Source organism: Chanodichthys erythropterus, chromosome 19, assembly GCF_024489055.1.
Source record: "Chanodichthys erythropterus isolate Z2021 chromosome 19, ASM2448905v1, whole genome shotgun sequence".
NCBI lineage: Eukaryota > Metazoa > Chordata > Actinopteri > Cypriniformes > Xenocyprididae > Chanodichthys > Chanodichthys erythropterus.
Window position 1 is genome coordinate 31,084,014 of NC_090239.1, and position 23,625 is coordinate 31,107,638.

A 23,625-nucleotide genomic window follows, 5' to 3' on the forward strand; every position below is an offset into this window, starting at 1 on the left:
TTATTTTTATGTCTGTATTTTGCCATAGTTAGCATCCATTGAAATTAGATTAATTGTACCATCTATAGCGGGGCTTTTTGTCTGTGTGTGAATCTTGCACAGATACTGCCGGGAGAGATTGTGTGAATAAGGATTTGCGTGTTCCTGAAGGCTCTGGCTGCTGCTATGAAAGTTTATTCTAGAACTTTGATGCTTTTGCCATTCTTGCTAATGCTGGCAGCAGCTGACTTAATCACACTTGGGGACTGGGAGCCTAAATCTGTATTTAGATGGAAGACAGCCTTTCGTGGGCCTGCCTATTTGTTTCCATAGCACAGAGCAGATGTTGCCAGATCTTCACTGCTGAAAGGCCAAGGAAGAGAACGGGGCATGGCTGCCTTTTGCTCAGGCATAGCAGTTACATTTAAAAGGTTGTCTGTAACCTAATGCATTCCGAAGAGACTGGAGCCTAAACGCTGCCATGAGGCTCACGTTGCCTCTGCCGGGGCTCTCTGAGGGCCTGCTCCATTTGTTTTACAGCAATAGAGCAGTTTTCGCCAGGACTCCACTGAGGCCTGAAGGCTACAGTGCGGCCAAGGAGAGAACGGAGCATGCGGGCCTCTCCATGGCTGCAGCACAAAGCCTTCTAAAAGGCTGCTCCAGGCAGCGGTTTCAAGAATCCAGCGCCTTAGACCCCGGGGCACCCTGCTGAGGTTGCGCTACGTTGCCCATTTGTTTTACAGCACATATATTGCTGACCTTCACTCGAGGCTCTCTGAGGCCCACGCCGAGTGCGCCAAGGAAGAACGCAGGCGGCTACTTCTCTGTCTTTTTGTTCGGTTTGTCAAAGAGCCTCTAAAGGTTGTCTTGGCAGGCGGGCCTACGTTCTCGAAGAGACTGAGTTTTATCCAGCGTTTCTACACATGCAAAAAATGCCTACCCGCCTACATTTTTTGATTTCATTTTTGCACTGTTTTTACATTCAGCCCCATGTGCCTTTTTTTATCAGGGCTATGCTCTGTCACCCAGTGAGCAGCTACACTCCTGGTGCCTCCACTTTCTCCTCAGCCTCCCACGTGCTTCCCACACCCTAATCAAACACACCCATCAGCTAAGCAAAGCCTTCAGAGCCTTACTGCGTACACAGCTGGCTGCCATTTTGCAGTAAGGCCTGAAGGCTTTGCTTAGCTGATTCAGGTGTGTTTGATTAGAGATGGAAACTGCAGCTTGCAGGGAGGGGGTGGAGCCTCCAGGAGTGTAACTGCGCACCCCTGTATTTAGGAGGCCTTTCCACCTGTCGAGGAGCTCCTTAAAGGCACGTAAGAATTTCAACGGATGTACTTGTGGCAAAGCGAGACATGATAAAAATGAAATCAAAAAATGTAGGCGGAAAATGGCCCATGGAAGGCATTTTTGCATGGTAGCGTGGCCGAGCGGTCTAAGGCGCTGGATTAAGGCTCCAGTCTCTTCGGGGGCGTGGGTTCGAATCCCACCGCTGCCAAGACAGCCTTTTAGAAGGCTCTTTTGACTGCTAAGCCTGAGCAAAAAAGACTGGAGAAGTGACACTGCATGCTCCCGTTCTCTTCCTTGGCCGCACTCGACGTGCTTCAGAGCCTCAGTGAAGGTCCACAGCCGAAGCTTGCTCTATTGCTGTAAAACAAATGGGCAGAACGGGGCCCACGAAGAGAACCTCAGCAGGGTAGCGTGGCCGAGGGGTCTAAGGCGCTGGATTTAGGCTCCAGTCTCTTCGGGGGCGTGGGTTCGAATCCCACCGCTGCCAAGACAGCCTTTTAGAAGGCTCTTGTGGCTGCTATGCCTGAGCAAAAAAGACTGGAGAAGTTACACTGCATGCTCCCGTTCTCTTCCTTGGCCGCACTCGACGGGCTTCAGAGCCTCAGTGAAGGTCCACAGCCGAAGCTTGCTCTATTGCTGTAAAACAAATGGGCAGAACGGGGCCCTCAAAGAGAGCCCCGACAGGGTAGCGTGGCCGAGGGGTCTAAGGCGCTGGATTTAGGCTCCAGTCTCTTCGGGGGCGTGGGTTCGAATCCCACCGCTGCCAAGACAGCCTTTTAGAAGGCTCTTGTGGCTGCTATGCCTGAGCCAAAAAGACTGGAGAAGTGACACTGCATGCTCCCGTTCTCTTCCTTGGCCGCACTCGACGGGCTTCAGAGCCTCAGTGAAGGTCCACAGCCGAAGCTTGCTCTATTGCTGTAAAACAAATGGGCAGAACGGGGCCCACGAAGAGAGCCCCGACAGGGTAGCGTGGCCGAGGGGTCTAAGGCGCTGGATTTAGGCTCCAGTCTTTTCGGGGGCGTGGGTTCGAATCTGACTGCTGCCAGCTGTGCTTTTAAAGAGGGCCAGACAGCTTAAGCGTGCTCCGAAAAGGTGCAAAAGTTCTGGGAATAGAAGAAAACGCTTTCCTTGGCAACAGCCAGGGCCTTCAGGGACACGCAAGTCGGGCAGGATGCATCAATCTCTCCCACGACGGTTGTCTGATTACTAAGGTGGGGTGACTCGTTCCTACCCCTGGGCTCCGCCCTTCGTACGTGGGTTACCAATTAATCTAATTTCAACGGATGTACTTGTGGCAAAGCAAGACATGGTAAAAATGAAATCAATAAATGTAGGCGGAAAATGGCCCATGGAAGACATTCTTGCACGGTAGCGTGGCCGAGCGGTCTAAGGCGCTGGATTAAGGCTCCAGTCTCTTCGGGGGCGTGGGTTCGAATCCCACCGCTGCCAAGACAGCCTTTTAGAAGGCTCTTTTGGCTGCTAAGCCTGAGCAAAAAAGACTGGAGAAGTGACACTGCATGCTCCCGTTCTCTTCCTTGGCCGCACTCGACGGGCTTCAGAGCCTCAGTGAAGGTCCACAGCCGACGCTTTCTCTGTTGATGTAAAACAAATGGGCAGAACGGGGCCCACGAAGAGAACCCCAGCAGGGTAGCGTGGCCGAGGGGTCTAAGGCGCTGGATTTAGGCTCCAGTCTCTTCGGGGGCGTGGGTTCGAATCCCACCGCTGCCAAGACAGCCTTTTAGAAGGCTCTTGTGGCTGCTATGCCTGAGCAAAAAAGACTGGAGAAGTTACACTGCATGCTCCCGTTCTCTTCCTTGGCCGCACTCGACGGGCTTCAGAGCCTCAGTGAAGGTCCACAGCCGAAGCTTGCTCTATTGCTGTAAAACAAATGGGCAGAACGGGGCCCTCAAAGAGAGCCCCGACAGGGTAGCGTGGCCGAGGGGTCTAAGGCGCTGGATTTAGGCTCCAGTCTCTTCGGGGGCGTGGGTTCGAATCCCACCGCTGCCAAGACAGCCTTTTAGAAGGCTCTTGTGGCTGCTATGCCTGAGCCAAAAAGACTGGAGAAGTGACACTGCATGCTCCCGTTCTCTTCCTTGGCCGCACTCGACGGGCTTCAGAGCCTCAGTGAAGGTCCACAGCCGAAGCTTGCTCTATTGCTGTAAAACAAATGGGCAGAACGGGGCCCACGAAGAGAGCCCCGACAGGGTAGCGTGGCCGAGGGGTCTAAGGCGCTGGATTTAGGCTCCAGTCTTTTCGGGGCGTGGGTTCGAATCTGACTGCTGCCAGCTGTGCTTTTAAAGAGGGCCAGACAGCTTAAGCGTGCTCCGAAAAGGTGCAAAAGTTCTGGGAATAGAAGAAAACGCTTTCCTTGGCAACAGCCAGGGCCTTCAGGGACACGCAAGTCGGGCAGGATGCATCAATCTCTCCCACGACGGTTGTCTCATTGCTAAGGCGGGGTGACTCGTTTCTATCCCTGGGCCCCACCCTTCGTACAGTGGGTTACCAAGTAATCGTGCTTTAATCGTTTACACTTTGAGTCAATGCCCGCATTGTTAGCTTACAATCATAGTAATAACACTTTAAAAACGAATTTGAATGTAATAATAATGTACAGTCTAAAATAATGGAAGCAGCTAACTTGACTCATTGATAGTTTTTGGTGAAATGACAACTACCTCGTGATTTTGAGTTGAACTGCGACACAGCTGGCTGCCATTTTGCAGTAAGGCCTGAAGGCTTTGCTTAGCTGATTCAGGTGTGTTTGATTAGAGATGGAAACTGCAGCTTGCAGGGAGGGGGTGGAGCCTCCAGGAGTGTAACTGCGCACCCCTGTATTTAGGAGGCCTTTCCACCTGTCGAGGAGCTCCTTAAAGGCACGTAAGAATTTCAACGGATGTACTTGTGGCGAAGCGAGACATGATAAAAATGAAATCAAAAAATGTAGGCGGAAAATGGCCCATGGAAGGCATTTTTGCATGGTAGCGTGGCCGAGCGGTCTAAGGCGCTGGATTAAGGCTCCAGTCTCTTCGGGGGCGTGGGTTCGAATCCCACCGCTGCCAAGACAGCCTTTTAGAAGGCTCTTGTGGCTGCTATGCCTGAGCAAAAAAGACTGGAGAAGTTACACTGCATGCTCCCGTTCTCTTCCTTGGCCGCACTCGACGGGCTTCAGAGCCTCAGTGAAGGTCCACAGCCGAAGCTTGCTCTATTGCTGTAAAACAAATGGGCAGAACGGGGCCCTCAAAGAGAGCCCCGAAAGGGTAGCGTGGCCGAGGGGTCTAAGGCGCTGGATTTAGGCTCCAGTCTCTTCGGGGGCGTGGGTTCGAATCCCACCGCTGCCTAGACAGCCTTTTAGAAGGCTCTTGTGGCTGCTATGCCTGAGCCAAAAAGACTGGAGAAGTGACACTGCATGCTCCCGTTCTCTTCCTTTGCCGCACTCGACGGGCTTCAGAGCCTCAGTGAAGGTCCACAGCCGAAGCTTGCTCTATTGCTGTAAAACAAATGGGCAGAACGGGGCCCACGAAGAGAGCCCCGACAGGGTAGTGTGGCCGAGGGGTCTAAGGCGCTGGATTTAGGCTCCAGTCTTTTCGGGGGCGTGGGTTCGAATCTGACTGCTGCCAGCTGTGCTTTTAAAGAGGGCCAGACAGCTTAAGCGTGCTCCGAAAAGGTGCAAAAGTTCTGGGAATAGAAGAAAACGCTTTCCTTGGCAACAGCCAGGGCCTTCAGGGACACGCAAGTCGGGCAGGATGCATCAATCTCTCCCACGACGGTTGTCTGATTACTAAGGTGGGGTGACTCGTTCCTACCCCTGGGCTCCGCCCTTCGTACGTGGGTTACCAATTAATCTAATTTCAACGGATGTACTTGTGGCAAAGCAAGACATGGTAAAAATGAAATCAATAAATGTAGGCGGAAAATGGCCCATGGAAGACATTCTTGCACGGTAGCGTGGCCGAGCGGTCTAAGGCGCTGGATTAAGGCTCCAGTCTCTTCGGGGGCGTGGGTTCGAATCCCACCGCTGCCAAGACAGCCTTTTAGAAGGCTCTTTTGGCTGCTAAGCCTGAGCAAAAAAGACTGGAGAAGTGACACTGCATGCTCCCGTTCTCTTCCTTGGCCGCACTCGACGGGCTTCAGAGCCTCAGTGAAGGTCCACAGCCGACGCTTTCTCTGTTGCTGTAAAACAAATGGGCAGAACGGGGCCCACGAAGAGAACCCCAGCAGGGTAGCGTGGCCGAGGGGTCTAAGGCGCTGGATTTAGGCTCCAGTCTCTTCGGGGGCGTGGGTTCGAATCCCACCGCTGCCAAGACAGCCTTTTAGAAGGCTCTTGTGGCTGCTATGCCTGAGCAAAAAAGACTGGAGAAGTTACACTGCATGCTCCCGTTCTCTTCCTTGGCCGCACTCGACGGGCTTCAGAGCCTCAGTGAAGGTCCACAGCCGAAGCTTGCTCTATTGCTGTAAAACAAATGGGCAGAACGGGGCCCTCAAAGAGAGCCCCGACAGGGTAGCGTGGCCGAGGGGTCTAAGGCGCTGGATTTAGGCTCCAGTCTCTTCGGGGGCGTGGGTTCGAATCCCACCGCTGCCAAGACAGCCTTTTAGAAGGCTCTTGTGGCTGCTATGCCTGAGCCAAAAAGACTGGAGAAGTGACACTGCATGCTCCCGTTCTCTTCCTTGGCCGCACTCGACGGGCTTCAGAGCCTCAGTGAAGGTCCACAGCCGAAGCTTGCTCTATTGCTGTAAAACAAATGGGCAGAACGGGGCCCACGAAGAGAGCCCCGACAGGGTAGCGTGGCCGAGGGGTCTAAGGCGCTGGATTTAGGCTCCAGTCTTTTCGGGGGCGTGGGTTCGAATCTGACTGCTGCCAGCTGTGCTTTTAAAGAGGGCCAGACAGCTTAAGCGTGCTCCGAAAAGGTGCAAAAGTTCTGGGAATAGAAGAAAACGCTTTCCTTGGCAACAGCCAGGGCCTTCAGGGACACGCAAGTCGGGCAGGATGCATCAATCTCTCCCACGACGGTTGTCTGATTACTAAGGTGGGGTGACTCGTTCCTACCCCTGGGCTCCGCCCTTCGTACGTGGGTTACCAATTAATCTAATTTCAACGGATGTACTTGTGGCAAAGCAAGACATGGTAAAAATGAAATCAATAAATGTAGGCGGAAAATGGCCCATGGAAGACATTCTTGCACGGTAGCGTGGCCGAGCGGTCTAAGGCGCTGGATTAAGGCTCCAGTCTCTTCGGGGGCGTGGGTTCGAATCCCACCGCTGCCAAGACAGCCTTTTAGAAGGCTCTTTTGGCTGCTAAGCCTGAGCAAAAAAGACTGGAGAAGTGACACTGCATGCTCCCGTTCTCTTCCTTGGCCGCACTCGACGGGCTTCAGAGCCTCAGTGAAGGTCCACAGCCGACGCTTTCTCTGTTGATGTAAAACAAATGGGCAGAACGGGGCCCACGAAGAGAACCCCAGCAGGGTAGCGTGGCCGAGGGGTCTAAGGCGCTGGATTTAGGCTCCAGTCTCTTCGGGGGCGTGGGTTCGAATCCCACCGCTGCCAAGACAGCCTTTTAGAAGGCTCTTGTGGCTGCTATGCCTGAGCAAAAAAGACTGGAGAAGTTACACTGCATGCTCCCGTTCTCTTCCTTGGCCGCACTCGACGGGCTTCAGAGCCTCAGTGAAGGTCCACAGCCGAAGCTTGCTCTATTGCTGTAAAACAAATGGGCAGAACGGGGCCCTCAAAGAGAGCCCCGACAGGGTAGCGTGGCCGAGGGGTCTAAGGCGCTGGATTTAGGCTCCAGTCTTTTCGGGGGCGTGGGTTCGAATCTGACTGCTGCCAGCTGTGCTTTTAAAGAGGGCCAGACAGCTTAAGCGTGCTCCGAAAAGGTGCAAAAGTTCTGGGAATAGAAGAAAACGCTTTCCTTGGCAACAGCCAGGGCCTTCAGGGACACGCAAGTCGGGCAGGATGCATCAATCTCTCCCACGACGGTTGTCTCATTGCTAAGGCGGGGTGACTCGTTTCTATCCCTGGGCCCCACCCTTCGTACAGTGGTTACCAAGTAATCGTGCTTTAATCGTTTACACTTTGAGTCAATGCCCGCATTGTTAGCTTACAATCATAGTAATAACACTTTAAAAACGAATTTGAATGTAATAATAATGTACAGTCTAAAATAATGGAAGCAGCTAACTTGACTCATTGATAGTTTTTGGTGAAATGACAACTACCTCGTGATTTTGAGTTGAACTGCGACACAGCTGGCTGCCATTTTGCAGTAAGGCCTGAAGGCTTTGCTTAGCTGATTCAGGTGTGTTTGATTAGAGATGGAAACTGCAGCTTGCAGGGAGGGGGTGGAGCCTCCAGGAGTGTAACTGCGCACCCCTGTATTTAGGAGGCCTTTCCACCTGTCGAGGAGCTCCTTAAAGGCACGTAAGAATTTCAACGGATGTACTTGTGGCGAAGCGAGACATGATAAAAATGAAATCAAAAAATGTAGGCGGAAAATGGCCCATGGAAGGCATTTTAGCATGGTAGCGTGGCCGAGCGGTCTAAGGCGCTGGATTAAGGCTCCAGTCTCTTCGGGGGCGTGGGTTCGAATCCCACCGCTGCCAAGACAGCCTTTTAGAAGGCTCTTTTGGCTGCTAAGCCTGAGCAAAAAAGACTGGAGAAGTGACACTGCATGCTCCCGTTCTCTTCCTTGGCCGCACTCGACGGGCTTCAGAGCCTCAGTGAAGGTCCACAGCCGAAGCTTGCTCTATTGCTGTAAAACAAATGGGCAGAACGGGGCCCACGAAGAGAACCTCAGCAGGGTAGCGTGGCCGAGGGGTCTAAGGCGCTGGATTTAGGCTCCAGTCTCTTCGGGGGCGTGGGTTCGAATCCCACCGCTGCCAAGACAGCCTTTTAGAAGGCTCTTGTGGCTGCTATGCCTGAGCCAAAAAGACTGGAGAAGTGACACTGCATGCTCCCGTTCTCTTCCTTGGCCGCACTCGACGGGCTTCAGAGCCTCAGTGAAGGTCCACAGCCGAAGCTTGCTCTATTGCTGTAAAACAAATGGGCAGAACGGGGCCCACGAAGAGAGCCCCGACAGGGTAGCGTGGCCGAGGGGTCTAAGGCGCTGGATTTAGGCTCCAGTCTTTTCGGGGGCGTGGGTTCGAATCTGACTGCTGCCAGCTGTGCTTTTAAAGAGGGCCAGACAGCTTAAGCGTGCTCCGAAAAGGTGCAAAAGTTCTGGGAATAGAAGAAAACGCTTTCCTTGGCAACAGCCAGGGCCTTCAGGGACACGCAAGTCGGGCAGGATGCATCAATCTCTCCCACGACGGTTGTCTGATTACTAAGGTGGGGTGACTCGTTCCTACCCCTGGGCTCCGCCCTTCGTACGTGGGTTACCAATTAATCTAATTTCAACGGATGTACTTGTGGCAAAGCAAGACATGGTAAAAATGAAATCAATAAATGTAGGCGGAAAATGGCCCATGGAAGACATTCTTGCACGGTAGCGTGGCCGAGCGGTCTAAGGCGCTGGATTAAGGCTCCAGTCTCTTCGGGGGCGTGGGTTCGAATCCCACCGCTGCCAAGACAGCCTTTTAGAAGGCTCTTTTGGCTGCTAAGCCTGAGCAAAAAGACTGGAGAAGTGACACTGCATGCTCCCGTTCTCTTCCTTGGCCGCACTCGACGGGCTTCAGAGCCTCAGTGAAGGTCCACAGCCGACGCTTTCTCTGTTGATGTAAAACAAATGGGCAGAACGGGGCCCACGAAGAGAACCCCAGCAGGGTAGCGTGGCCGAGGGGTCTAAGGCGCTGGATTTAGGCTCCAGTCTCTTCGGGGGCGTGGGTTCGAATCCCACCGCTGCCAAGACAGCCTTTTAGAAGGCTCTTGTGGCTGCTATGCCTGAGCAAAAAAGACTGGAGAAGTTACACTGCATGCTCCCGTTCTCTTCCTTGGCCGCACTCGACGGGCTTCAGAGCCTCAGTGAAGGTCCACAGCCGAAGCTTGCTCTATTGCTGTAAAACAAATGGGCAGAACGGGGCCCTCAAAGAGAGCCCCGACAGGGTAGCGTGGCCGAGGGGTCTAAGGCGCTGGATTTAGGCTCCAGTCTCTTCGGGGGCGTGGGTTCGAATCCCACCGCTGCCAAGACAGCCTTTTAGAAGGCTCTTGTGGCTGCTATGCCTGAGCCAAAAAGACTGGAGAAGTGACACTGCATGCTCCCGTTCTCTTCCTTGGCCGCACTCGACGGGCTTCAGAGCCTCAGTGAAGGTCCACAGCCGAAGCTTGCTCTATTGCTGTAAAACAAATGGGCAGAACGGGGCCCACGAAGAGAGCCCCGACAGGGTAGCGTGGCCGAGGGGTCTAAGGCGCTGGATTTAGGCTCCAGTCTTTTCGGGGGCGTGGGTTCGAATCTGACTGCTGCCAGCTGTGCTTTTAAAGAGGGCCAGACAGCTTAAGCGTGCTCCGAAAAGGTGCAAAAGTTCTGGGAATAGAAGAAAACGCTTTCCTTGGCAACAGCCAGGGCCTTCAGGGACACGCAAGTCGGGCAGGATGCATCAATCTCTCCCACGACGGTTGTCTCATTGCTAAGGCGGGGTGACTCGTTTCTATCCCTGGGCCCCACCCTTCGTACAGTGGGTTACCAAGTAATCGTGCTTTAATCGGATTTACACTTTGAGTCAATGCCCGCATTGTTAGCTTACAATCATAGTAATAACACTTTAAAAACGAATTTGAATGTAATAATAATGTACAGTCTAAAATAATGGAAGCAGCTAACTTGACTCATTGATAGTTTTTGGTGAAATGACAACTACCTCGTGATTTTGAGTTGAACTGCGACACAGCTGGCTGCCATTTTGCAGTAAGGCCTGAAGGCTTTGCTTAGCTGATTCAGGTGTGTTTGATTAGAGATGGAAACTGCAGCTTGCAGGGAGGGGGTGGAGCCTCCAGGAGTGTAACTGCGCACCCCTGTATTTAGGAGGCCTTTCCACCTGTCGAGGAGCTCCTTAAAGGCACGTAAGAATTTCAACGGATGTACTTGTGGCGAAGCGAGACATGATAAAAATGAAATCAAAAAATGTAGGCGGAAAATGGCCCATGGAAGGCATTTTTGCATGGTAGCGTGGCCGAGCGGTCTAAGGCGCTGGATTAAGGCTCCAGTCTCTTCGGGGGCGTGGGTTCGAATCCCACCGCTGCCAAGACAGCCTTTTAGAAGGCTCTTGTGGCTGCTATGCCTGAGCAAAAAAGACTGGAGAAGTTACACTGCATGCTCCCGTTCTCTTCCTTGGCCGCACTCGACGGGCTTCAGAGCCTCAGTGAAGGTCCACAGCCGAAGCTTGCTCTATTGCTGTAAAACAAATGGGCAGAACGGGGCCCTCAAAGAGAGCCCCGAAAGGGTAGCGTGGCCGAGGGGTCTAAGGCGCTGGATTTAGGCTCCAGTCTCTTCGGGGGCGTGGGTTCGAATCCCACCGCTGCCAAGACAGCCTTTTAGAAGGCTCTTGTGGCTGCTATGCCTGAGCCAAAAAGACTGGAGAAGTGACACTGCATGCTCCCGTTCTCTTCCTTGGCCGCACTCGACGGGCTTCAGAGCCTCAGTGAAGGTCCACAGCCGAAGCTTGCTCTATTGCTGTAAAACAAATGGGCAGAACGGGGCCCACGAAGAGAGCCCCGACAGGGTAGCGTGGCCGAGGGGTCTAAGGCGCTGGATTTAGGCTCCAGTCTTTTCGGGGGCGTGGGTTCGAATCTGACTGCTGCCAGCTGTGCTTTTAAAGAGGGCCAGACAGCTTAAGCGTGCTCCGAAAAGGTGCAAAAGTTCTGGGAATAGAAGAAAACGCTTTCCTTGGCAACAGCCAGGGCCTTCAGGGACACGCAAGTCGGGCAGGATGCATCAATCTCTCCCACGACGGTTGTCTGATTACTAAGGTGGGGTGACTCGTTCCTACCCCTGGGCTCCGCCCTTCGTACGTGGGTTACCAATTAATCTAATTTCAACGGATGTACTTGTGGCAAAGCAAGACATGGTAAAAATGAAATCAATAAATGTAGGCGGAAAATGGCCCATGGAAGACATTCTTGCACGGTAGCGTGGCCGAGCGGTCTAAGGCGCTGGATTAAGGCTCCAGTCTCTTCGGGGGCGTGGGTTCGAATCCCACCGCTGCCAAGACAGCCTTTTAGAAGGCTCTTTTGGCTGCTAAGCCTGAGCAAAAAAGACTGGAGAAGTGACACTGCATGCTCCCGTTCTCTTCCTTGGCCGCACTCGACGGGCTTCAGAGCCTCAGTGAAGGTCCACAGCCGACGCTTTCTCTGTTGCTGTAAAACAAATGGGCAGAACGGGGCCCACGAAGAGAACCCCAGCAGGGTAGCGTGGCCGAGGGGTCTAAGGCGCTGGATTTAGGCTCCAGTCTCTTCGGGGGCGTGGGTTCGAATCCCACCGCTGCCAAGACAGCCTTTTAGAAGGCTCTTGTGGCTGCTATGCCTGAGCAAAAAAGACTGGAGAAGTTACACTGCATGCTCCCGTTCTCTTCCTTGGCCGCACTCGACGGGCTTCAGAGCCTCAGTGAAGGTCCACAGCCGAAGCTTGCTCTATTGCTGTAAAACAAATGGGCAGAACGGGGCCCTCAAAGAGAGCCCCGACAGGGTAGCGTGGCCGAGGGGTCTAAGGCGCTGGATTTAGGCTCCAGTCTCTTCGGGGGCGTGGGTTCGAATCCCACCGCTGCCAAGACAGCCTTTTAGAAGGCTCTTGTGGCTGCTATGCCTGAGCCAAAAAGACTGGAGAAGTGACACTGCATGCTCCCGTTCTCTTCCTTGGCCGCACTCGACGGGCTTCAGAGCCTCAGTGAAGGTCCACAGCCGAAGCTTGCTCTATTGCTGTAAAACAAATGGGCAGAACGGGGCCCACGAAGAGAGCCCCGACAGGGTAGCGTGGCCGAGGGGTCTAAGGCGCTGGATTTAGGCTCCAGTCTTTTCGGGGGCGTGGGTTCGAATCTGACTGCTGCCAGCTGTGCTTTTAAAGAGGGCCAGACAGCTTAAGCGTGCTCCGAAAAGGTGCAAAAGTTCTGGGAATAGAAGAAAACGCTTTCCTTGGCAACAGCCAGGGCCTTCAGGGACACGCAAGTCGGGCAGGATGCATCAATCTCTCCCACGACGGTTGTCTGATTACTAAGGTGGGGTGACTCGTTCCTACCCCTGGGCTCCGCCCTTCGTACGTGGGTTACCAATTAATCTAATTTCAACGGATGTACTTGTGGCAAAGCAAGACATGGTAAAAATGAAATCAATAAATGTAGGCGGAAAATGGCCCATGGAAGACATTCTTGCACGGTAGCGTGGCCGAGCGGTCTAAGGTGCTGGATTAAGGCTCCAGTCTCTTCGGGGGCGTGGGTTCGAATCCCACCGCTGCCAAGACAGCCTTTTAGAAGGCTCTTTTGGCTGCTAAGCCTGAACAAAAAGACTGGAGAAGTGACACTGCATGCTCCCGTTCTCTTCCTTGGCCGCACTCGACGGGCTTCAGAGCCTCAGTGAAGGTCCACAGCCGACGCTTTCTCTGTTGATGTAAAACAAATGGGCAGAACGGGGCCCACGAAGAGAACCCCAGCAGGGTAGCGTGGCCGAGGGGTCTAAGGCGCTGGATTTAGGCTCCAGTCTCTTCGGGGGCGTGGGTTCGAATCCCACCGCTGCCAAGACAGCCTTTTAGAAGGCTCTTGTGGCTGCTATGCCTGAGCAAAAAAGACTGGAGAAGTTACACTGCATGCTCCCGTTCTCTTCCTTGGCCGCACTCGACGGGCTTCAGAGCCTCAGTGAAGGTCCACAGCCGAAGCTTGCTCTATTGCTGTAAAACAAATGGGCAGAACGGGGCCCTCAAAGAGAGCCCCGACAGGGTAGCGTGGCCGAGGGGTCTAAGGCGCTGGATTTAGGCTCCAGTCTCTTCGGGGGCGTGGGTTCGAATCCCACCGCTGCCAAGACAGCCTTTTAGAAGGCTCTTGTGGCTGCTATGCCTGAGCCAAAAAGACTGGAGAAGTGACACTGCATGCTCCCGTTCTCTTCCTTGGCCGCACTCGACGGGCTTCAGAGCCTCAGTGAAGGTCCACAGCCGAAGCTTGCTCTATTGCTGTAAAACAAATGGGCAGAACGGGGCCCACGAAGAGAGCCCCGACAGGGTAGCGTGGCCGAGGGGTCTAAGGCGCTGGATTTAGGCTCCAGTCTTTTCGGGGGCGTGGGTTCGAATCTGACTGCTGCCAGCTGTGCTTTTAAAGAGGGCCAGATAGCTTAAGCGTGCTCCGAAAAGGTGCAAAAGTTCTGGGAATAGAAGAAAACGCTTTCCTTGGCAACAGCCAGGGCCTTCAGGGACACGCAAGTCGGGCAGGATGCATCAATCTCTCCCACGACGGTTGTCTCATTGCTAAGGCGGGGTGACTCGTTTCTATCCCTGGGCCCCACCCTTCGTACAGTGGTTACCAAGTAATCGTGCTTTAATCGTTTACACTTTGAGTCAATGCCCGCATTGTTAGCTTACAATCATAGTAATAACACTTTAAAAACGAATTTGAATGTAATAATAATGTACAGTCTAAAATAATGGAAGCAGCTAACTTGACTCATTGATAGTTTTTGGTGAAATGACAACTACCTCGTGATTTTGAGTTGAACTGCGACACAGCTGGCTGCCATTTTGCAGTAAGGCCTGAAGGCTTTGCTTAGCTGATTCAGGTGTGTTTGATTAGAGATGGAAACTGCAGCTTGCAGGGAGGGGGTGGAGCCTCCAGGAGTGTAACTGCGCACCCCTGTATTTAGGAGGCCTTTCCACCTGTCGAGGAGCTCCTTAAAGGCACGTAAGAATTTCAACGGATGTACTTGTGGCGAAGCGAGACATGATAAAAATCAAATCAAAAAATGTAGGCGGAAAATGGCCCATGGAAGGCATTTTAGCATGGTAGCGTGGCCGAGCGGTCTAAGGCGCTGGATTTAGGCTCCAGTCTCTTCGGGGGCGTGGGTTCGAATCCCACCGCTGCCAAGACAGCCTTTTAGAAGGCTCTTGTGGCTGCTATGCCTGAACAAAAAAGACTGGAGAAGTGACACTGCATGCTCCCGTTCTCTTCCTTGGCCGCACTCGACGGGCTTCAGAGCCTCAGTGAAGGTCCACAGCCGAAGCTTGCTCTATTGCTGTAAAACAAATGGGCAGAACAGGGCCCACGAAGAGAGCCCCAACAGGGTAGCGTGGCCGAGGGGTCTAAGGTAGAGCCCGAAGCCATTTCTTTTGAGAATAATGGCTGGCTGATGAAGTTATTGGCTGGCTAGCCGGCTCAGCCAAAACCTAAATGGCTGCTGCAGCCGCCAAACGTTTCATAGCTGCAAATGGCTGAAGCTGCCACTCCATGTCTACAGATGTCATACTGATTATCTTTCCACTAATGCATGGCTTACACTATATTCTATGGAAGCCCGTTTCCGCCACTAAAAAAAAAAAAAAAGATTAATTGCGACTTTTTATCTCAGAATTGCGAGTTATAAAGTCAGAATTCTGAGATATAAAGTCGCAATTGCGTGATAAAAAGTCAGAATTCTGAGATATAAAGTCGCAATTGCGAGTTATAAAGTCAGAATTCTGAGATATAAAGTCGCAATTGCGAGTTATAAAGTCAGAATTCTGAGATAAAAAGTCGCAATTGCGTGATATAAAGTCAGAATTCTGAGATATAAAGTCGCAATTGCGTGATAAAAAGTCAGAATTCTGAGATATAAAGTCGCAATTGCGAGTTATAAAGTCAGAATTCTGAGATATAAAGTCGCAATTGCGAGTTATAAAGTCAGAATTCTGAGATATAAAATCGCAATTGCGTGATATAAAGTCAGAATTCTGAGATATAAAGTCGCAATTGCGAGTTATAAAGTCAGAATTCTGAGATATAAAGTCGCAATTGCGTGATATAAAGTCAGAATTTCTGACTTTTTCTCACTACTGTTAAACGTTATTTCTCACAGTTCTTACTTTGCTTGCGTTTCCTTTCATTGCGACTGACCATCAGGATTACTGCTTTGTTATTATTATACATTAAATAGACCATCAGGATTACTGCTTTGTTATTATTATTATACATTAAATAGACCATCAGGATTGCTGCTTTGTTATTTTTATACATAAAATAGAGGACATCATAAATGATTATTTTTAGCGCCGATTTACCAATAAAGAAATATTGATTTTACTGGAGGAGACACATAAAGATTAGTCTCCGGACATATGCATTATGCAGGAATATATGCATATATAATGTTTCCACGGTAACCTTGTACACAGCGTTTCAAGGAGAAAAAACAGCTTTTACTGCCATCTAGTGGGCTTAATACTAAAACAACCAATACCTATCATGTTTCATTAACTTTGCAACTCAAGGGTAGAATCATGCAATTCTGCAAATTACAGTCGAGGTATTTGGACAATAAAAGTTGTTTTTAACAGAATGGATACACTAATGAATTTTGCACGATAATAACAATATCATAATAATCATAAGAAGAAGAAGAATCAGCTGTGGCGGAGGCGCAATAAATCAGACAAAGATGAAGTGGCACATTTTAATACATCCAACAGCTTCAGACTTCACGGCAGCACGGCTATCGTTGATGCACTGTTATAGACAGAGATACTGACCATCAGTTAATTGCGAGAAAAAAGTCAGAATTCTGACTTTTTATCACGCAATTGCGACTTTATATCTCAGAATTCTGACTTTATATCACGCAATTGCGACTTTATATCTCAGAATTCTGACTTTATAACTCGCAATTGCGACTTTATATCTCAGAATTCTGACTTTTTATCACGCAATTGCGACTTTATATCTCAGAATTCTGACTTTTTATCACGCAATTGCGACTTTATATCTCAGAATTCTGACTTTTTGTCACGCAATTGCGACTTTATATCTCAGAATTCTGACTTTATAACTCGCAATTGCGACTTTATATCTCAGAATTCTGACTTTATATCATGCAATTGCGACTTTATATCTCAGAATTCTGACTTTATAACTCGCAATTCTGAGATAAAAAGTCGCAATTAATCTTTTTTTTTTTTTTTTTTAGTGGCGGAAACGGGCTTCCATAATATTCCTACAAAATGCAATACAATGTAATAAAGAAAACAATAGATTTTACTTTCACAACGTATGGTTGCTGATAAAAAGGAAACTACCATATTTGGATCCAACAGGATTGTACAGAAGAGAGATTCCTAACGGTGCATGCGATGAGAGGGTGGCGGCAGAGATCGCGGAGAAGTATGTTGATTAAGAACGCAAACTTTTGTTGAATTTATGAGAAATATACAGACGCAAACAGACGAAGTGTAGTAAAATAAAGACCTAAATGTGTATTTCGGACTTTTTTCACCACAAGTCTGAAAGAAGACATGTTATTGAAGACAAATTTATTAAAAAATCTAAAACTTGACCAGGAAAAAAAAAAAAACGATGTTTTTGCCTGCCGTGTCTCGCCTTAATATAAACACACACCGTTATCAGTGTTATTTTGGACAAAGTTTTGCACATTTCACTTCAATGTACAGTGTACAATGACGCATGCGTCGTGAATTAGCAATGTGGAAACGGTGGTTTGTTACTGCAGCAATATCACGTTCAGTGCTATAAATCTCTCCGTTCCAGAATATTTGGTTCATAACATCTTTGATTCAGGTGTTTGTGCAACCGTGCCCTGAAGATTTAACAAAAGTCTGGGTAGGCCTAAGTTTAAAAAAAAAAAAGTAAGTAGGAATTAGGAAAGTATGTGAGAAGATCAAAATAACCTTGCTTGCTTCTTTCCGCTTTTTCACATCAGTGCGAGAAAAAAAAAAATGCATCGCTTCTTCGAGCCATTTTAATCGGTACGAGCACAAGACTGTGCTGTTATGAAACCAGTGGGAAAATAGATCTCGTGTATTGTTTATATATTTTGTGTGTGTGTGTGTCTCTATGTGATAGAATTATTATTTGATGCAAATAATTTTAGCCGGCTCAGCCAAACTTTATCAGATGGTGGCTCAATTTGGCTTAGGAAATTATTGGCTGGCGGCGGCTGAAATTCTAAATGGCGCAAATGGCGGCGCCTGGCGGCGGCTTCGGGGTCTACTTCGTACAGTGGTTACCAAGTAATCGTGCTTTAATCGTTTACACTTTGAGTCAATGCCCGCATTGTTAGCTTACAATCATAGTAATAACACTTTAAAAACGAATTTGAATGTAATAATAATGTACAGTCTAAAATAATGGAAGCAGCTAACTTGACTCATTGATAGTTTTTGGTGAAATGACAACTACCTCGTGATTTTGAGTTGAACTGCGACACAGCTGGCTGCCATTTTGCAGTAAGGCCTGAAGGCTTTGCTTAGCTGATTCAGGTGTGTTTGATTAGAGATGGAAACTGCAGCTTGCAGGGAGGGGGTGGAGCCTCCAGGAGTGTAACTGCGCACCCCTGTATTTAGGAGGCCTTTCCACCTGTCGAGGAGCTCCTTAAAGGCACGTAAGAATTTCAACGGATGTACTTGTGGCGAAGCGAGACATGATAAAAATGAAATCAAAAAATGTAGGCGAAATGGCCCATGGAAGGCATTTTTGCATGGTAGCGTGGCCGAGCGGTCTAAGGCGCTGGATTAAGGCTCCAGTCTCTTCGGGGGCGTGGGTTCGAATCCCACCGCTGCCAAGACAGCCTTTTAGAAGGCTCTTTTGACTGCTAAGCCTGAGCAAAAAAGACTGGAGAAGTGACACTGCATGCTCCCGTTCTCTTCCTTGGCCGCACTCGACGTGCTTCAGAGCCTCAGTGAAGGTCCACAGCCGAAGCTTGCTCTATTGCTGTAAAACAAATGGGCAGAACGGGGCCCACGAAGAGAACCTCAGCAGGGTAGCGTGGCCGAGGGGTCTAAGGCGCTGGATTTAGGCTCCAGTCTCTTCGGGGGCGTGGGTTCGAATCCCACCGCTGCCAAGACAGCCTTTTAGAAGGCTCTTGTGGCTGCTATGCCTGAGCAAAAAAGACTGGAGAAGTTACACTGCATGCTCCCGTTCTCTTCCTTGGCCGCACTCGACGGGCTTCAGAGCCTCAGTGAAGGTCCACAGCCGAAGCTTGCTCTATTGCTGTAAAACAAATGGGCAGAACGGGGCCCTCAAAGAGAGCCCCGACAGGGTAGCGTGGCCGAGGGGTCTAAGGCGCTGGATTTAGGCTCCAGTCTCTTCGGGGGCGTGGGTTCGAATCTGACTGCTGCCAGCTGTGCTTTTAAAGAGGGCCAGACAGCTTAAGCGCGCTCCGAAAAGGTGCAAAAGTTCTGGGAATAGAAGAAAACGCTTTCCTTGGCAACAGCCAGGGCCTTCAGGGACACGCAAGTCGGGCAGGATGCATCAATCTCTCCCACGACGGTTGTCTGATTACTAAGGTGGGGTGACTCGTTCCTACCCCTGGGCTCCGCCCTTCGTACGTGGGTTACCAATTAATCTAATTTCAACGGATGTACTTGTGGCAAAGCAAGACATGGTAAAAATGAAATCAATAAATGTAGGCGGAAAATGGCCCATGGAAGACATTCTTGCACGGTAGCGTGGCCGAGCGGTCTAAGGCGCTGGATTAAGGCTCCAGTCTCTTCGGGGGCGTGGGTTCGAATCCCACCGCTGCCAAGACAGCCTTTTAGAAGGCTCTTTTGGCTGCTAAGCCTGAGCAAAAAAGACTGGAGAAGTGACACTGCATGCTCCCGTTCTCTTCCTTGGCCGCACTCGACGGGCTTCAGAGCCTCAGTGAAGGTCCACAGCCGACGCTTTCTCTGTTGCTGTAAAACAAATGGGCAGAACGGGGCCCACGAAGAGAACCCCAGCAGGGTAGCGTGGCCGAGGGGTCTAAGGCGCTGGATTTAGGCTCCAGTCTCTTCGGGGGCGTGGGTTCGAATCCCACCGCTGCCAAGACAGCCTTTTAGAAGGCTCTTGTGGCTGCTATGCCTGAGCAAAAAGACTGGAGAAGTTACACTGCATGCTCCCGTTCTCTTCCTTGGCCGCACTCGACGGGCTTCAGAGCCTCAGTGAAGGTCCACAGCCGAAGCTTGCTCTATTGCTGTAAAACAAATGGGCAGAACGGGGCCCACGAAGAGAGCCCCGACAGGGTAGCGTGGCCGAGGGGTCTAAGGCGCTGGATTTAGGCTCCAGTCTTTTCGGGGGCGTGGGTTCGAATCTGACTGCTGCCAGCTGTGCTTTTAAAGAGGGCCAGACAGCTTAAGCGTGCTCCGAAAAGGTGCAAAAGTTCTGGGAATAGAAGAAAACGCTTTCCTTGGCAACAGCCAGGGCCTTCAGGGACACGCAAGTCGGGCAGGATGCATCAATCTCTCCCACGACGGTTGTCTGATTACTAAGGTGGGGTGACTCGTTCCTACCCCTGGGCTCCGCCCTTCGTACGTGGGTTACCAATTAATCTAATTTCAACGGATGTACTTGTGGCAAAGCAAGACATGGTAAAAATGAAATCAATAAATGTAGGCGGAAAATGGCCCATGGAAGACATTCTTGCACGGTAGCGTGGCCGAGCGGTCTAAGGTGCTGGATTAAGGCTCCAGTCTCTTCGGGGGCGTGGGTTCGAATCCCACCGCTGCCAAGACAGCCTTTTAGAAGGCTCTTTTGGCTGCTAAGCCTGAGCAAAAAAGACTGGAGAAGTGACACTGCATGCTCCCGTTCTCTTCCTTGGCCGCACTCGACGGGCTTCAGAGCCTCAGTGAAGGTCCACAGCCGACGCTTTCTCTGTTGATGTAAAACAAATGGGCAGAACGGGGCCCACGAAGAGAACCCCAGCAGGGTAGCGTGGCCGAGGGGTCTAAGGCGCTGGATTTAGGCTCCAGTCTCTTCGGGGGCGTGGGTTCGAATCCCACCGCTGCCAAGACAGCCTTTTAGAAGGCTCTTGTGGCTGCTATGCCTGAGCAAAAAAGACTGGAGAAGTTACACTGCATGCTCCCGTTCTCTTCCTTGGCCGCACTCGACGGGCTTCAGAGCCTCAGTGAAGGTCCACAGCCGAAGCTTGCTCTATTGCTGTAAAACAAATGGGCAGAACGGGGCCCTCAAAGAGAGCCCCGACAGGGTAGCGTGGCCGAGGGGTCTAAGGCGCTGGATTTAGGCTCCAGTCTCTTCGGGGGCGTGGGTTCGAATCCCACCGCTGCCAAGACAGCCTTTTAGAAGGCTCTTGTGGCTGCTATGCCTGAGCAAAAAAGACTGGAGAAGTTACACTGCATGCTCCCGTTCTCTTCCTTGGCCGCACTCGACGGGCTTCAGAGCCTCAGTGAAGGTCCACAGCCGAAGCTTGCTCTATTGCTGTAAAACAAATGGGCAGAACGGGGCCCTCAAAGAGAGCCCCGACAGGGTAGCGTGGCCGAGGGGTCTAAGGCGCTGGATTTAGGCTCCAGTCTTTTCGGGGGCGTGGGTTCGAATCTGACTGCTGCCAGCTGTGCCTTTAAAGAGGGCCAGATAGCTTAAGCGTGCTCCGAAAAGGTGCAAAAGTTCTGGGAATAGAAGAAAACGCTTTCCTTGGCAACAGCCAGGGCCTTCAGGGACACGCAAGTCGGGCAGGATGCATCAATCTCTCCCACGACGGTTGTCTCATTGCTAAGGCGGGGTGACTCGTTTCTATCCCTGGGCCCCACCCTTCGTACAGTGGTTACCAAGTAATCGTGCTTTAATCGTTTACACTTTGAGTCAATGCCCGCATTGTTAGCTTACAATCATAGTAATAACACTTTAAAAACGAATTTGAATGTAATAATAATGTACAGTCTAAAATAATGGAAGCAGCTAACTTGACTCATTGATAGTTTTTGGTGAAATGACAACTACCTCGTGATTTTGAGTTGAACTGCGACACAGCTGGCTGCCATTTTGCAGTAAGGCCTGAAGGCTTTGCTTAGCTGATTCAGGTGTGTTTGATTAGAGATGGAAACTGCAGCTTGCAGGGAGGGGGTGGAGCCTCCAGGAGTGTAACTGCGCACCCCTGTATTTAGGAGGCCTTTCCACCTGTCGAGGAGCTCCTTAAAGGCACGTAAGAATTTCAACGGATGTACTTGTGGCGAAGCGAGACATGATAAAAATGAAATCAAAAAATGTAGGCGGAAAATGGCCCATGGAAGGCATTTTAGCATGGTAGCGTGGCCGAGCGGTCTAAGGCGCTGGATTTAGGCTCCAGTCTCTTCGGGGGCGTGGGTTCGAATCCCACCGCTGCCAAGACAGCCTTTTAGAAGGCTCTTGTGGCTGCTATGCCTGAACAAAAAAGACTGGAGAAGTGACACTGCATGCTCCCGTTCTCTTCCTTGGCCGCACTCGACGGGCTTCAGAGCCTCAGTGAAGGTCCACAGCCGAAGCTTGCTCTATTGCTGTAAAACAAATGGGCAGAACAGGGCCCACGAAGAGAGCCCCAACAGGGTAGCGTGGCCGAGGGGTCTAAGGTAGAGCCCGAAGCCATTTCTTTTGAGAATAATGGCTGGCTGATGAAGTTATTGGCTGGCTAGCCGGCTCAGCCAAAACCTAAATGGCTGCTGCAGCCGCCAAACGTTTCATAGCTGCAAATGGCTGAAGCTGCCACTCCATGTCTACAGATGTCATACTGATTATCTTTCCACTAATGCATGGCTTACACTATATTCTATGGAAGCCCGTTTCCGCCACTAAAAAAAAAAAAAAGATTAATTGCGACTTTTTATCTCAGAATTGCGAGTTATAAAGTCAGAATTCTGAGATATAAAGTCGCAATTGCGTGATAAAAAGTCAGAATTCTGAGATATAAAGTCGCAATTGCGAGTTATAAAGTCAGAATTCTGAGATATAAAGTCGCAATTGCGAGTTATAAAGTCAGAATTCTGAGATAAAAAGTCGCAATTGCGTGATATAAAGTCAGAATTCTGAGATATAAAGTCGCAATTGCGTGATAAAAAGTCAGAATTCTGAGATATAAAGTCGCAATTGCGAGTTATAAAGTCAGAATTCTGAGATATAAAGTCGCAATTGCGAGTTATAAAGTCAGAATTCTGAGATATAAAATCGCAATTGCGTGATATAAAGTCAGAATTCTGAGATATAAAGTCGCAATTGCGAGTTATAAAGTCAGAATTCTGAGATATAAAGTCGCAATTGCGTGATATAAAGTCAGAATTTCTGACTTTTTCTCACTACTGTTAAACGTTATTTCTCACAGTTCTTACTTTGCTTGCGTTTCCTTTCATTGCGACTGACCATCAGGATTACTGCTTTGTTATTATTATACATTAAATAGACCATCAGGATTACTGCTTTGTTATTATTATTATACATTAAATAGACCATCAGGATTGCTGCTTTGTTATTTTTATACATAAAATAGAGGACATCATAAATGATTATTTTTAGCGCCGATTTACCAATAAAGAAATATTGATTTTACTGGAGGAGACACATAAAGATTAGTCTCCGGACATATGCATTATGCAGGAATATATGCATATATAATGTTTCCACGGTAACCTTGTACACAGCGTTTCAAGGAGAAAAAACAGCTTTTACTGCCATCTAGTGGGCTTAATACTAAAACAACCAATACCTATCATGTTTCATTAACTTTGCAACTCAAGGGTAGAATCATGCAATTCTGCAAATTACAGTCGAGGTATTTGGACAATAAAAGTTGTTTTTAACAGAATGGATACACTAATGAATTTTGCACGATAATAACAATATCATAATAATCATAAGAAGAAGAAGAATCAGCTGTGGCGGAGGCGCAATAAATCAGACAAAGATGAAGTGGCACATTTTAATACATCCAACAGCTTCAGACTTCACGGCAGCACGGCTATCGTTGATGCACTGTTATAGACAGAGATACTGACCATCAGTTAATTGCGAGAAAAAAAGTCAGAATTCTGACTTTTTATCACGCAATTGCGACTTTATATCTCAGAATTCTGACTTTATATCACGCAATTGCGACTTTATATCTCAGAATTCTGACTTTATAACTCGCAATTGCGACTTTATATCTCAGAATTCTGACTTTTTATCACGCAATTGCGACTTTATATCTCAGAATTCTGACTTTTTATCACGCAATTGCGACTTTATATCTCAGAATTCTGACTTTTTGTCACGCAATTGCGACTTTATATCTCAGAATTCTGACTTTATAACTCGCAATTGCGACTTTATATCTCAGAATTCTGACTTTATATCATGCAATTGCGACTTTATATCTCAGAATTCTGACTTTATAACTCGCAATTCTGAGATAAAAAGTCGCAATTAATCTTTTTTTTTTTTTTTTAGTGGCGGAAACGGGCTTCCATAATATTCCTACAAAATGCAATACAATGTAATAAAGAAAACAATAGATTTTACTTTCACAACGTATGGT

The 23,625-nt window shown here is 49.5% G+C and overlaps 35 non-coding genes across 35 annotated transcripts; all 35 read left to right on the forward strand.

Moving 5' to 3' along the window:
- The first annotated feature begins 1,398 nt into the window (after positions 1-1,398).
- trnal-aag (transfer RNA leucine (anticodon AAG)) lies at positions 1,399-1,480 on the forward strand. The gene has a single exon. It is a non-coding gene; the product is annotated as a tRNA-Leu (tRNA).
- A 197-nt stretch (positions 1,481-1,677) lies between these two features.
- Positions 1,678-1,759, forward strand: trnal-uag (transfer RNA leucine (anticodon UAG)). The gene has a single exon. It is a non-coding gene; the product is annotated as a tRNA-Leu (tRNA).
- Positions 1,760-1,956: 197 nt separating this feature from the next.
- trnal-uag (transfer RNA leucine (anticodon UAG)) lies at positions 1,957-2,038 on the forward strand. Its single transcript has one exon. It is a non-coding gene; the product is annotated as a tRNA-Leu (tRNA).
- A 601-nt stretch (positions 2,039-2,639) lies between these two features.
- trnal-aag (transfer RNA leucine (anticodon AAG)) lies at positions 2,640-2,721 on the forward strand. The gene has a single exon. It is a non-coding gene; the product is annotated as a tRNA-Leu (tRNA).
- Positions 2,722-2,918: 197 nt separating this feature from the next.
- trnal-uag (transfer RNA leucine (anticodon UAG)) lies at positions 2,919-3,000 on the forward strand. The gene has a single exon. It is a non-coding gene; the product is annotated as a tRNA-Leu (tRNA).
- Positions 3,001-3,197: 197 nt separating this feature from the next.
- Positions 3,198-3,279, forward strand: trnal-uag (transfer RNA leucine (anticodon UAG)). The gene has a single exon. It is a non-coding gene; the product is annotated as a tRNA-Leu (tRNA).
- Positions 3,280-4,249: 970 nt separating this feature from the next.
- On the forward strand, positions 4,250-4,331 carry trnal-aag (transfer RNA leucine (anticodon AAG)). The gene has a single exon. It is a non-coding gene; the product is annotated as a tRNA-Leu (tRNA).
- A 197-nt stretch (positions 4,332-4,528) lies between these two features.
- trnal-uag (transfer RNA leucine (anticodon UAG)) lies at positions 4,529-4,610 on the forward strand. Its single transcript has one exon. It is a non-coding gene; the product is annotated as a tRNA-Leu (tRNA).
- Positions 4,611-5,211: 601 nt separating this feature from the next.
- On the forward strand, positions 5,212-5,293 carry trnal-aag (transfer RNA leucine (anticodon AAG)). Its single transcript has one exon. It is a non-coding gene; the product is annotated as a tRNA-Leu (tRNA).
- Positions 5,294-5,490: 197 nt separating this feature from the next.
- On the forward strand, positions 5,491-5,572 carry trnal-uag (transfer RNA leucine (anticodon UAG)). Its single transcript has one exon. It is a non-coding gene; the product is annotated as a tRNA-Leu (tRNA).
- A 197-nt stretch (positions 5,573-5,769) lies between these two features.
- trnal-uag (transfer RNA leucine (anticodon UAG)) lies at positions 5,770-5,851 on the forward strand. The gene has a single exon. It is a non-coding gene; the product is annotated as a tRNA-Leu (tRNA).
- A 601-nt stretch (positions 5,852-6,452) lies between these two features.
- On the forward strand, positions 6,453-6,534 carry trnal-aag (transfer RNA leucine (anticodon AAG)). Its single transcript has one exon. It is a non-coding gene; the product is annotated as a tRNA-Leu (tRNA).
- Positions 6,535-6,731: 197 nt separating this feature from the next.
- Positions 6,732-6,813, forward strand: trnal-uag (transfer RNA leucine (anticodon UAG)). Its single transcript has one exon. It is a non-coding gene; the product is annotated as a tRNA-Leu (tRNA).
- A 970-nt stretch (positions 6,814-7,783) lies between these two features.
- trnal-aag (transfer RNA leucine (anticodon AAG)) lies at positions 7,784-7,865 on the forward strand. The gene has a single exon. It is a non-coding gene; the product is annotated as a tRNA-Leu (tRNA).
- Positions 7,866-8,062: 197 nt separating this feature from the next.
- Positions 8,063-8,144, forward strand: trnal-uag (transfer RNA leucine (anticodon UAG)). The gene has a single exon. It is a non-coding gene; the product is annotated as a tRNA-Leu (tRNA).
- Positions 8,145-8,745: 601 nt separating this feature from the next.
- On the forward strand, positions 8,746-8,827 carry trnal-aag (transfer RNA leucine (anticodon AAG)). The gene has a single exon. It is a non-coding gene; the product is annotated as a tRNA-Leu (tRNA).
- Positions 8,828-9,023: 196 nt separating this feature from the next.
- Positions 9,024-9,105, forward strand: trnal-uag (transfer RNA leucine (anticodon UAG)). The gene has a single exon. It is a non-coding gene; the product is annotated as a tRNA-Leu (tRNA).
- Positions 9,106-9,302: 197 nt separating this feature from the next.
- Positions 9,303-9,384, forward strand: trnal-uag (transfer RNA leucine (anticodon UAG)). The gene has a single exon. It is a non-coding gene; the product is annotated as a tRNA-Leu (tRNA).
- A 973-nt stretch (positions 9,385-10,357) lies between these two features.
- Positions 10,358-10,439, forward strand: trnal-aag (transfer RNA leucine (anticodon AAG)). Its single transcript has one exon. It is a non-coding gene; the product is annotated as a tRNA-Leu (tRNA).
- A 197-nt stretch (positions 10,440-10,636) lies between these two features.
- Positions 10,637-10,718, forward strand: trnal-uag (transfer RNA leucine (anticodon UAG)). Its single transcript has one exon. It is a non-coding gene; the product is annotated as a tRNA-Leu (tRNA).
- Positions 10,719-11,319: 601 nt separating this feature from the next.
- Positions 11,320-11,401, forward strand: trnal-aag (transfer RNA leucine (anticodon AAG)). The gene has a single exon. It is a non-coding gene; the product is annotated as a tRNA-Leu (tRNA).
- Positions 11,402-11,598: 197 nt separating this feature from the next.
- trnal-uag (transfer RNA leucine (anticodon UAG)) lies at positions 11,599-11,680 on the forward strand. Its single transcript has one exon. It is a non-coding gene; the product is annotated as a tRNA-Leu (tRNA).
- Positions 11,681-11,877: 197 nt separating this feature from the next.
- Positions 11,878-11,959, forward strand: trnal-uag (transfer RNA leucine (anticodon UAG)). Its single transcript has one exon. It is a non-coding gene; the product is annotated as a tRNA-Leu (tRNA).
- A 601-nt stretch (positions 11,960-12,560) lies between these two features.
- On the forward strand, positions 12,561-12,642 carry trnal-aag (transfer RNA leucine (anticodon AAG)). Its single transcript has one exon. It is a non-coding gene; the product is annotated as a tRNA-Leu (tRNA).
- Positions 12,643-12,838: 196 nt separating this feature from the next.
- Positions 12,839-12,920, forward strand: trnal-uag (transfer RNA leucine (anticodon UAG)). Its single transcript has one exon. It is a non-coding gene; the product is annotated as a tRNA-Leu (tRNA).
- Positions 12,921-13,117: 197 nt separating this feature from the next.
- Positions 13,118-13,199, forward strand: trnal-uag (transfer RNA leucine (anticodon UAG)). Its single transcript has one exon. It is a non-coding gene; the product is annotated as a tRNA-Leu (tRNA).
- Positions 13,200-14,169: 970 nt separating this feature from the next.
- On the forward strand, positions 14,170-14,251 carry trnal-uag (transfer RNA leucine (anticodon UAG)). The gene has a single exon. It is a non-coding gene; the product is annotated as a tRNA-Leu (tRNA).
- A 3,601-nt stretch (positions 14,252-17,852) lies between these two features.
- Positions 17,853-17,934, forward strand: trnal-aag (transfer RNA leucine (anticodon AAG)). The gene has a single exon. It is a non-coding gene; the product is annotated as a tRNA-Leu (tRNA).
- Positions 17,935-18,131: 197 nt separating this feature from the next.
- On the forward strand, positions 18,132-18,213 carry trnal-uag (transfer RNA leucine (anticodon UAG)). The gene has a single exon. It is a non-coding gene; the product is annotated as a tRNA-Leu (tRNA).
- Positions 18,214-18,814: 601 nt separating this feature from the next.
- trnal-aag (transfer RNA leucine (anticodon AAG)) lies at positions 18,815-18,896 on the forward strand. Its single transcript has one exon. It is a non-coding gene; the product is annotated as a tRNA-Leu (tRNA).
- A 197-nt stretch (positions 18,897-19,093) lies between these two features.
- On the forward strand, positions 19,094-19,175 carry trnal-uag (transfer RNA leucine (anticodon UAG)). The gene has a single exon. It is a non-coding gene; the product is annotated as a tRNA-Leu (tRNA).
- A 600-nt stretch (positions 19,176-19,775) lies between these two features.
- trnal-aag (transfer RNA leucine (anticodon AAG)) lies at positions 19,776-19,857 on the forward strand. The gene has a single exon. It is a non-coding gene; the product is annotated as a tRNA-Leu (tRNA).
- Positions 19,858-20,054: 197 nt separating this feature from the next.
- trnal-uag (transfer RNA leucine (anticodon UAG)) lies at positions 20,055-20,136 on the forward strand. Its single transcript has one exon. It is a non-coding gene; the product is annotated as a tRNA-Leu (tRNA).
- A 197-nt stretch (positions 20,137-20,333) lies between these two features.
- trnal-uag (transfer RNA leucine (anticodon UAG)) lies at positions 20,334-20,415 on the forward strand. Its single transcript has one exon. It is a non-coding gene; the product is annotated as a tRNA-Leu (tRNA).
- A 970-nt stretch (positions 20,416-21,385) lies between these two features.
- On the forward strand, positions 21,386-21,467 carry trnal-uag (transfer RNA leucine (anticodon UAG)). The gene has a single exon. It is a non-coding gene; the product is annotated as a tRNA-Leu (tRNA).
- The last annotated feature ends 2,158 nt before the right edge of the window (positions 21,468-23,625 follow it).